We start from the raw sequence: 12,353 nt of genomic DNA, 5'->3' as shown, positions 1-12,353 counted from the left end.
AAACTGCACGTTTTAGTGGCCTTTTATTGTCCCCAGCACAAGGTGCACCTGTGTAATGATGCTGTTTAATCAGTTTGATATGTCACACCTGTCAGGTGGATGGATTATCTTGGCAAAGGAGAAATGCTCATTAACAGGATAACATTTGAGAGAGAAGTTTTTTGTGCGTGTTGGTTATTTTTTTGTAAAGTGTAATTATAATTATTCCTTTTTTTTCTCCCCAATTGGTAGTTAGTCTTGTCCCATAACTGGGACTCACTAGAGGCGAAGGTTGAGAGCCATGCATCCTCCGAAACACGACCCTGCCAAGTTGCACTGCTTCTTGACACACTTAAACCGGAAGCCAGACGCACTAATGTGTCGGAGGAAACACCGTACAACTGGTGACCGTGTCAGTGTGCATGCGCCAGGCCTGCCACAGGAGTCGCTACAGCGCAATGGGACAAGGACATCCCAGCCGGCCAAACCCTCCCCTAACCCGGACGACGCTGGGCCAATTGTGCGTTGCCTCATGGGTCTCCCAGGCGTAGCTGGCTGCGATACAGCCCGGGATCGAACCCAGATCTGTAGTGACGCCTCAAGCACTGCAGTGCCTTAGACCGCCGCGCCACTCGGGAGGCCCAGTGTAATTAAGTTTGTGTTCATGCAATGTCCTGTCGTACTTTTGTCAAGGTATACAGTAGTTTACCAATAACAATACATGGCATAAGGTGATGCTATTTTGTACTTGATGGGAATTGTATCAGGAAGATGGGGCTTCTTTCACTCTTGATATTTTGACTTTTGAAATGGGTGATGGATATCCACAAGTTAATACATACCATTTGAAAAGTAACATACACGAAATGGAGTGTCTTGGATTTACTTACATAATAAAACAAAATGCTTGAGTCCAGGTTGTTTTGCCTTAAGTAACCATATGTCTTATGTAACTGTACCAAACTTAACACACCATACTAAACGGAGTACTTCGGATTTACATACAGAATAATACGAAATGCTCTGAGACCAGGTTGACCAACAGAGAAGAGACTGTCAGAGCAGTGTAGCCAGTTTTACTCAAATTATTTACTTTATATAATGAACACACAAGGACATTGTATATATTTTTTGTTATTTTAATATTGGTTTGAAAAGATGTATTCAAAGTGAAATTGTAATTCACTTTCAGGTAATTCTCTATCCTTTCTAATTGTTAGGTTGGAATGTCTATAATTACAATGAATAAGAGTTAGTACCGGTCTCAAACAGCTGGTCCAATGGGAGCAGACATCGGTATCACTAGGTGTTCACAGATCATGTTTAATTTGGCTACATCACTTAACAATATTGTATACAGGGTTGTGGAGTATCTGATTACAAAAAACTAATCAGAGTACCAGCAGCAATATTATAATCAGATTACAGATACTTTAAAAAACTAGATTACTAAATTCAGAAAGGATCTTTGTGAATAAATACATTGACACCTTTCTGTTTTCTCAATGAAATTCAATTGAGCATTGAAAAAAGGTGCAAGTTTAAGTTTGATCCACCTCAATGAGTCTGGCCACAAGTCAGAAACCACTATGATGACACACCTAATGCATTTGATGGATACTTTGTCTTCTTCTAATGCCTCTTTAAGGGGAAAGTAATCATATTCCAAAAAATTACATTGTACTAGTACTGTATGTATGTAAAAGCATTGTGGTGCATTCAGTGTCATTGGTTTGGTCTATTCTAAGACCAAACCAACTATAAACAACTATAAAATGACACAGTTTGGACAGGTAACTAGTAATTGTAACGGATTACATTTAGAAAGTACCCAACCCTGCGTGTATATACATGCCTTTGAATGATTTGTAGCTCATTTCACAGCAAAATAGTTTTATGCTACCTACTGCAAGTGTATATTGCTGCTTTGATGTAAAACATCTCATGAAGTCAACCAATTAACGGACTATGGAGTTGACTGAAACAATGCTAACTGGCTGACACTTCTAATCTGAAGATGATGCACTCAGATGTGCAGTTCTCATTGGTCCTCCAATGATAGACCCCTCCCCTTCCTGCGAGCCGAAGCCAGTGTCCTGTGAGCTGCTGCTGCCATCGGTCGGGAAGGAACCACCTTCACCCCAGCCCTGGCAGTATTTTCCACTACCACCACCACGCTAGCCGTGGCAGCCTTCTTCTTAGTCACATTCTCCAACGCCCTCCCCGGTCCCTTAATCCACCTCTCGGCCATGTTGATTTCCCCCACAACTCTTTTCTCCTTCAGTTCCATCACCCTGACCTTCCTATTTCAGATCTACCAGTCCCATGTCTACTTTCCCTTCATTCCCACGTCTTCCCTTCTCATTCACCTCCTACAAGTCCTTTCCACCAGATTGTATTATTCACACTGCGATCTACCTTTTTCCCTTTACCTTCTTCCATCCTTACTTCTGCCTCCACTGGATTGCCCTTTCCCTCCACCTTCTTCTTCACCATCTCATTGGTGCTTACCTTTTAATATCCGAATCTCTCCCTTCCCCTCACTGTCTCCTCTCCATTTTCTGCTCTGACTCCTTCACTACCCCTATCCACCCTTCTCTCTACCTTCCCGCCATTAACTCTCCCCTCCTCCATCTTCACAACACCCATGTCTCCTACCTGCTTCATCCCCTCTGCTCCATCTGGCTCCACCTCCTGTTCTGCTCCATCTAACCCCAGATATAAAAAGGTAAGCGCCAATAAGATGGTAGGGAAGAAGGTGGAGGGAAAGGGCAATCAAGTGGATTTGGCTCCCAAGTGGCGAAGTAGTCTAAGACACTGCATCTCAGTACAAGAGGCGTCACTGCAGTACCTGGTTCAAATCCAGACTGCATCACATCCGGCCGTGATTGGGAGTCCCATAGGGCGGTGCACAATTGCCCCAGCATCGTCTGGATTTCGCCGGGGTAAGCCGTCATTGTAAATAAGAATTTGTTCTTAACTGACTGTTATGATTTTTATGAATAATGACTAAATGATGTATACCTTTAACGTAGTACTATAACTAACAGAATTCTACCCTGTCACTGTATGATTGTATGAAAGTTATTAGAATCATAAATCTAAATCTGATGTGTGTAGTTTTAGTCAGAATTAGAACAAGGACTTTTTGTTCCTTTTTAGTATGTAAGCAGGGTGCAAGTGTGAAACAAATGATAAGAGGAGCTATCGACAGACAAGCTGTACTACTGTGTTCCTTTCAGGACATTCTGTCCCCACCCAGGGAGGGGAGAGACCTTGGGCTTGTAGTAGATTGTATAACAGGTGGCAGACAATGTATGAGAAGGAGAAGACTTGTGAACTATATTGTCATTGTTTCTGAGAGGAGGGACATTTATGACGAAATGTGAGGTATATAGACCAATGTACAGGAAATGATAAGAGAGCTCTCGTAAATATACATGCTGACTATGGTAGACTGGCCTCTGTCTGTTTCATTTTAATAAGAACCTTACAAATTCTTAGTAATAGACAGAGTATTTTAATTGAAGTTCAGTTTATGAACATTGAGAACAAAATTCTCATAACACTGACTTGCCTAGTTAAATAAAGGTTAAAAAAAGAAAGAAAAAAAACCCCTCCTGTTTGACCACTATCCCATCTTCACTCTTCTGGCTTGTTCTGTCTCCTCTGCTATCACCACTGCTACAACCCTCCCTATCTCCACCTTTCTGTCATGTTCCATCTCCACAGTCACCAGTAAAGGTGTGTGTTTGTCATCCAGCCTGTTGTTGAAGCCCCTGAAGTTGTTCTTGGCTTCCATGATGTATTTCCCCAGGATGGAGGAGCCATCAGTGTTGGGGTCGTATCCTGCAGCCTGGCCAGAGTCCATCAGAACCTGCATGTTGGCCTTCATCCCAGCATGCAGCCTGCCCACTACCTTGTTAGCTGTGATCCAATTAACCACGTCTGAGGTGTTAAGAATAGACCAAACCAATGACACTGAATGCACCACAATGCTTTTACATAAATACAGTACTAAACAGAGTGTTCATGTGTGAGGCCAAGTCAGTACTTCCTCTCTGTTTAACTGTGACCTTAACACAGAAACGTGTCTTAACTGAAGACTTGAAGGCCCTAAGGCTGGGTTAGGAAACTTGATAGGTTAATATTTCTCTTGGTCTCCTCAAACTCGCGACGTGCAGAATCAATGTAACGCTGCACCAGAGCCTGGATCACCTGCTGGCGTTAAGGTATCTGGTTCTCCCCTGACCCGCCACCATCTTATTCCCATTGGACGACAACAAAGGGAACAGAGACATTCTCATTGGTCTGTATGACAAGACAATGTCAAATGAGCTGAGGTGTAGTTCTTACCATGGAGGTTATGGGAGGGACAGTCTGATGTCGAGTTTGAAGTACAACAGCAGCAGATCCAACGAAAAATACCCCTGGGATAAACATGTAATATGAGATGAAACTGACCTTTGAGATAGAGGTTGTTCTATTGTTGGTAGAGGAAGTTGTCTGTATAACACACACAGTCAAACCTACCGTATGAGGTAGAAAAAGGCCTTGGGGGATGATGTTGAAGGGGACAGGCATGGTGAGACCTCTGAAGTAACTCAGAGAGCTTAGATCGGGCAAATTTCCACTCAACGTCAGCGACATCCTGAGAGGGAAGCAGCAGTCAGGGCCCATCCTAGAATCTCTCCTAAACTTTACTGTGTAATCACAAAGGTCTAGAATTTGAGCTTTGAAACACTTTCATTTGCTACATTGGGATGCAGTTGATTCCATTCAAAGGCATTATCCTGCCCTTGAGGTGGACAAACTAAGAGCCAGGTTTCTTGAGTTTAATCTGATCTCACCTCAATCTTCTGGCAGGAGTTGGTGATCATGGCAATGAGCATATTGTGCAGCACGATGACGAGGGTGAAGATGCCGTAAAGGATCATGCCACCACAAACTCGGACAAACTCACAAACTGTCCATATAGTCCTGGTTTGCCACCCCAAACATGGTCCAGAACAGGAATAGAAAATTAAACCTATGGAATGGAGTTAGGGTTGGGAGGATTATGATTATCATGAGTGATCTAACAAGAATGAAGCTAGGCAGTAGTGTACTTCAACATTTTCTTTACCTTCCAAAATATGATTGGGCGACATAAGGAACATAGATGTTATTGATACCACAGAGGAAAGCTGTTCCAATTATCATGAATATGAACATGAACCTAGGTAGAGAGAAGAGACTAATTTCTATAAACCAACAAACTAACCCACCGACCACACACACCATGTGGAATGAGCAGTGCAGAATATTCTGTTTACGCGAAGCAAACTGGTCTCTATACAACTCCATGGTGATGGACTCTCCCAACAAAGTGATGAGGAACCACATATAGGAGGTTGAGTGAAGAAGAAACTTAATCACTGAAATCTAAAGTATCTTTCCCACCTGAGAGAGATACAGTAGAATATATCACAGGAGGCTGGTGGCTCCTTAATTGGGGAGCACGGGCTCGTGGTAATGACTGGAGCAGAAAAGGTGGAACAGTATCAAATACATTGTTTCCATGTGTTTGATGCCATTCCATTTACTCCATTCCAGACATTATTATGAGCTGTCCTCTCCTCAGCAACCTCCACTGGAGTATAAACATAGCCAAGAGCAAATACATGAGAAAACTGAGCCATACATCTGCAGGCCCAAGACAGACCCAAGCAGAGACACACAAGGCCCATACAACATCACCACCTTTACAGAACTTCAGGACATCTGAGCTTGGACTTGGATGTGATCCAGTAGACGAGGCAGAGGAGGGGCATGGGGAAGAAGATCCCCCACAGACACCAGCAGCTTTCATCCTGCTTCCCTTCCAGCCAGACAGGTTCCCACACCAAATAGAGGACAGCACCTGCTGGCAGATAGGGTGTGCCACAAACTAGAGAGAGAAAGAGTGGCCACAATTCACAAACAGGACATATAGAGAGGGATTCACTATCTCACTGAACATGTTCATTATACTGTAAATCACTGACAGCAGCACCCCAAATAACACCACTCAGAATCTACTAGCTCTGTAGCTGCTTGTGGCTCTACCTGTTTCTGGTTATAGATGACTGGGCTCTACCTGTTTCTGGTTATAGATGACTGGGCTCTACCTGTTTCTGGTTATAGATGACTGGGCTCTACCTGTTTCTGGTTATAGATGACTGAGCCCTACCTGTTTCTGGTTATAGATGACTGGGCTCTACCTGTTTCTGATTGTAGTTTACAGCGAGCCTCAGGTGGGTCAGGTTTGGGATGCCCTCCTCGAACACTTGCTGGTCCTGGTTTCAGTCTCCACAGCTGTTCAGGATGGTGGTCACCTCCCTCTGGTTAAGGGCAATCCCCAGCAGCTCCAACGCAAACTCCTGGCACAGCTCCTCCAGACACAGGTACTGAGGCTGTGGGAGAGATAACACAAACACCCACTCAGCTAAACAACCTAATAACACTTCACATAACAGCACAGAATAAATTAAATCAAATTGTATTGGTCACATGCAGATGTTATTGCGGGTGTAGCGAAATGCTTGTGTTCCTAGCTCCAACAGTAGTATCTAACAATACACAATACACACAAATCTTAAAGTAAAATTAAATTAAGAAATATAAATATTACGAAGAGCAATATACAGTAGAATAGAATACAGTATAGAATACAGTATATACAAAGTATTCCGACCCCTGGACTTTTGCCACATTTTGTTTGGTTACGGCCTCACTCTAAAATTGATTAAATTGTATTTTTTCCTCAATCTACACACCATAACCCATAATGACAAAGCAAAAACAGTTAAAAATAATAATATTTGCAACAAAAAAATAAGCCGTAATCAAATCAAATCACATGTATTTATATAGCCCTTCTTACATCAGCTGATATCTAAAAGTGCTGTACAGAAACCCAACCTAAAACCACAAACAGCAAGCAATGCAGGTGTAGAAGCACGGTGGCTAGGAAAAACTCCCTAGAAAGGCCAAAACCTAGGAAGAAACCTAGAGAGGAACCAGACTATGAGGGGTGGCCAGTCCTCTTCTGGCTGTGCCGGGTGGAGATTATAACAGAACATGGCCAAGATGTTCAAATGTTCATAAATAACCAGCATGGTCAAATAATAATAATCACAGTAGTTGTCGAGGGTGCAGCAAGTCAGCACCTCAGGAGTAAATGTCAGTTGGCTTTTCATAGCCGATCATTAAAACTTCTTGATGCTAGGAGGCAGAATTTTTTTGTTTGGAAAAATAACGTTCCCAATGTAAACGGCCTATTTCTCAGATACTATAGGATATATGCATATATAGGATAGAAAACAGTCTAAAGTTTCCAAAACTGTCAAAATATTGTCTGTGAGTATAACAGAACTGATTTTGCTGGCGAAAACCTGAGGAAATCCAACCCGGAAGTGCCTCTTATTTCGAAAAATCCCTGTTCCATTGCCTGCCTATCCTCCATTTAAAGGGAAATCAACCATATTCCTTTTCCAATGGCTTCCACAGGTTGTGAAAAGGCTTTAGACATAGTTTCAAGCTTTTATTCTGAAAAATGAGCGAGATTTATCAAATCCCGTCAGTGGATAGCCAGATGTCCTTTGATTAGTTCTTGCATGCGAAAGTGGTAGCTCAACATTTTCTTTCTCCATTGTATTGAATAGTTTACCGTCCGGTTGAAATATTATCGATTATTTATGTTAAAAAAAACAACCTGAGGATTGATTATTAAACGTTTGACATGTTTCTACGAACTTTACAGATACTATTTGGAATTTTCGTCTGCCCTTCATGACCTACTTGAGCCTGTGGATTTCTGTACATAACGCGCCAAACAATGGAGTTTTTTTGATATAAAAATAATCTTAATCGAACAAAAGAAACATTTATTATGTAACTGGGAGTCTCGTGAGTGCAAACATCCGAAGATCATCAAAGGTAAGTGATTAATTGTATTGCTTTTCTGACTTTCGTAACCAATCTACATTGCTGCTAGGTGTTTGTAATGTTTTGTCTAGTGATCGATAAACTCACACAAATGCTTGGATTGCTTTCGCTGTAAAGCATAATTTCAAAATCTGACACGACAGGTGGATTAACAACAAGCTAAGCTGTGTTTTGCTATATCGCACTTGTGATTTCATGAAATTAAATTGTTTAAATTGTTTTATTTGGCGCTCTGCAATTCAGCGGTTGTTGATGAAAATGATCCCGCTAAAGGGATCCGTGCGCCCAGAGGTTTTAAGAGTATCTCTACCGCTCCTGCTGTCTCTAGAGAGTTGAAAACAGCAGGTCTGGGACAGGTAGCACGTCCGGTGGACAGGTCAGGGTTCCATAGCCGCAGGCAGAACAGTTGAAACTGGAGCAGCAGCACGGCCAGATGGACTGGGGACAGCAAGGAGTCGTCATGCCAGGTAGTCCTGAGGCATGGTCCTAGGGCTCAGGTCCTCCGAGAGAGAGAGAGAAAGAAAGAGAGAAAGAGAGAATTAGAGAGAGCATACTTAAATTCACACAGGACACCGGATAAGACAGGAGAAGTACTCCAGATATAACAAACTGACCCTAGCCCCCCGACACATAAACTACTGCAGCATAAATACTGGAGGCTGAGACATTAGGGGTCAGGAGACACTGTGGCCCCATCCGATGATACCCCCGGACAGGGCCAAACAGGAAGGATATAACCCCACCCACTTTGCCAAAGCACAGCCCCCACACCACTAGAGGGATAGCTTCAACCACCAACTTACCATCCTGAGACAAGGCCGAGTATAGCCCACAAAGATCTCCGCCATGGTACAACCCAAGGGGGGGCGCCAACCCAGACAGGAAGATCACATCAGTGACTCAACCCACTCAATTGATGCACCCCTCCTAGGGACGGCATGATTGAGCACCAGTAAGCCTGTGACTCAGCCCCTGTAATAGAGGCAGAGAATCCCAGTGGAGAGAGGAGAACTGGCCAGGCAGAGACAACAAGGGCGGTTTGTTGCTCCAGAGCCTTTCCGTTCACCTTCACACTCCTGGGCCAGACTACACTCAATCATATGACCCACAGAAGGAAAGAAAAAAAATCACATTTACATAACTATTCAGACCCTTTACTCAGTACTTTGTTGAAGCACCTTTGGCAGCGATTACAGCCTTGAGTCTTCTTGGTTATGACGCTACAAGCTTGGCACACCTGTATTTGGGGAATTTCTCCCATTCTTCTCTGCGGATCCTCTCAAGCACTGTCAGGGTGGATGGGGAGCGTTGCTGTGCAGCTATTTTCAGGTCTCTCCAGAGATGTTCGATCGGGTGCAAGTACGGGCTCTGGCTGGACCCTCAAGGACATTCAGGGACTTGTCGCGAAGCCACTCCTGCATTGTCTTGGCTGTGTGCTTAGGGTCGTTGTCCTGTTGGAAGGTGAACCGTCGCCCCAGTCTGAGGTCCTGAGCACTCTGGAGCAGGTTTTCATTAAGGATCTCTCTGTACTTTGCTCCATCCATCTTTGCCTCGATCCTGACTAGTCTCCCAGTCCCTGCCACTGAAAAACTTCCCTACAGCATGATGCTGCCACCACCATGCTTCACCGTAGGGATGGTGGTAGGTTTCCAGGCCAAAGAGTTCAATCTTGGTTTCATCAGACCAGAGAATCTTGTTTCTCATGGTCTGAGAGTCTTTAGGTGCCTTTTGGCAAACTCCAAGTGGGTTGTCATGTGCCTTTTACTGAGGAGTGGTTTCCATTTGGCCACTCTACCATTAAGGCCTGATTGGTGGAGTGCTGCAGAGATTGTTACAGAGGAACCCTAGAGCTCTGTCAGAGTGACCATCGGGTTCTTGGTCACCTCCCTGACAAGGCCCTTCTCCGATTGCTCAGTTTGGCCGGGCGGCCAGCTCTAGGAAGAGTCTTGGTGGTTCCAAACTTCTTCCATTTAAGAATGAAGGAGGCCACTGTGTTCTTGGGTACGTTGAATGCTGCAGACATTTTTTGGTACCCTTCCCCAGATCTGTGCCTCGACACAATCCTGTCTCGGAGCTCTACGAACAATTTGTTCAACGTCATTGCTTGGTTTTTGCTCTAACATGCACTGTCAACCGTGGAACCATATATAGACAGGTGTGTGCCTTTACAAATCATGTCCAATCAATTGAATTTACTGCAGTTGGACTCCAATCAAGTTGTAGAAACACCTCAAGTATGATCAATGGAAACAGGATGCACCTGAGCTCAATTTTGAGTCTCATAGCAAAGGGTCTGAATATTTATGTAAATAAGGTATTTTTTTAATACATTTGCAAACATTTCTAAAAACCTGTTTTCACTTTGTCATTATGGGGTATTGTGTGTAGATTGCTGAGGATTTAAAAATATATATATTTCAGAATAAGGCTGTAACGTAACAAAATGTGGAAAAGGTCAACGGGTCTGAATACTTTCCGAAGGCATATGAGATTAGTAAAGCAGTATGCACACATTATTAAAGTGACTAATGTTCCATTATTAAAGTGGCCAGTGATTCCATGTCTGTGTATATAGGGCAGCAGGGAATAAAATGGTAATAACCTGGTAATAGTATGGTAACAAGTTATAGTTACAATTAAAACATTCATTGCCCAGTGTGGTTGTATTCCTGTTCCAGGGTAATCTCGGTTTACCCAGAATTTAAATCTTGCATACTTTATTTTTACGTAGTCTGTCCAAGAGAGATTAGTTCCAGGGTAATGCACCACATACTTTGTGCATAGTGACTATATGGGCATAAGCACAAACAGGATCTAACCTTGAACTCAGGTTCCTTCTTGGAAGCTTACGGATCTCCCTTCCGAGGCCGAAGGCACTGAGCATGGCATTGTATGAGGTGATGGACAGATAGGCCAATGCCACGGTAGGTGTTGAGACAGGTAGAACTTCAGCAGGTCATGCTGCCGCCCATTCCAGCACTCTAGACAGGCACAGGTGATCTTGTGTGAACGTGGGATGACGTGGCCCTTCTAGGTCAGCATGGTGACAATCTCATACAGGTCCTTCTGACAAGCCAGGGTCAGCGGGATCATGCCGGGGCAAACTGCAAGTCGTCAATGGAGTGGTCGAAAATGGCCAGGGAGAAGGATTGCACATCCATCTTGTTGCTCTTCTCCTGGTCCAGGCAGTCGAGGAGCATCTTCACCACACAGGGTTGATGGATGTCGATGGCAACCAGTAGAGCCTCATGGATCTGGGAGAAGTCAAAATTGTTGCCCAGGTGGATAGACAGGTTGAGGGCCTCCAGCTGATGGATGATGCCGTCGCCAGGCTTCAGCAGGCCACACACCTTTATTATGTTCCTATCCTGGATGGCACTGATCCACGCCTCTTCATCTTCACCATCTCCTGCCATTGCTCTAGCTAAAACCACAAGGAGACACAGAGAGTTCATTGCTTTGATATTTCTGAATCCAAACCATTAATTAATACAAAAATGTAATATAAAACTGCAAAACACAAATCACTATTAAATCATTTGTTTGCACTGGGTAGTCTACAGATGAACATTAAGATATTCATAAAGGAAATTTGTGAGTACCATGCAGTATCAAGGTATGACACAGGACAATATAGCATTATAATCTGAGAAATTAACAGGAATAAACATTATGAAGACATAAGTAGACAAAATGTAATGTTACTATGAGGACCACCCCTAGATGAAATTGCAAGATACTATCAAGACCATCAGTAATAATAGCTTTCTATTCTAGTAAATCAGTTCATATTCATTCCTGTCATTTTTCTTCATTGTATGCATTTTGTTTACTGCTTTTTAAATCATTTGTAGTCTCATTGTAAAGCACTTTGAGCTGCAAATAATGTATGAAAGAAGATTTACAATTTAAGTTTATTATTGCAGTATTAAACTAAATTGACCTACATTCTACTACAAAATTCATACCTTACTTCTTGACACATTTTACATCATATTTCAATCTATTGTTTCACATATTTTCTTTGCCAAGTTTTTTCAAATACACTAACCTTGAGGTTTCCCATTGTTTCTTTAGTGAAAGTGACAGACAGTAATTGTCCGTAATGTGAGGTTACATTAAATTGGTGGAAATCCAAGCGCCCTGGTTAATCGAGGCTAAGAGGTTGGTAGGAGAGAACGGCAGTGAGGTCCACTGACTGCTGTTTGGGCTCAGTGTCAAGAACGGCTCACTGTGGTAATGTGCTCTCGGCTGACTACACAGGTTAGGTTGGTTAGAATGTCTCACCACAAACCAAGTAACACATCTCTACTCCCCTGAGACAGGACTAATTAAAAAGCAACCATTTCAGTGTTACACATATGGCAAGGCCCAAACCAGGGAGTGGCCCTTGCCTTCCATACCAA

At 43.1% G+C, this 12,353-nt stretch overlaps 1 pseudogene; it reads right to left on the bottom strand.

Annotated features, from left to right (window-relative positions):
- Positions 1-1,985: 1,985 nt before the first annotated feature.
- LOC129867836 (short transient receptor potential channel 2-like) lies at positions 1,986-11,363 on the bottom strand (annotated as a pseudogene).
- Between the last annotated feature and the right edge of the window lie 990 nt (positions 11,364-12,353).

The sequence above is a fragment of the Salvelinus fontinalis genome, chromosome 13, assembly GCF_029448725.1.
Source record: "Salvelinus fontinalis isolate EN_2023a chromosome 13, ASM2944872v1, whole genome shotgun sequence".
In the NCBI taxonomy this organism is placed as follows: Eukaryota; Metazoa; Chordata; class Actinopteri; order Salmoniformes; family Salmonidae; genus Salvelinus; species Salvelinus fontinalis.
Note: the sequence above shows the minus strand (reverse complement) of the source record. Positions and strands in the feature narration are given on the sequence as shown.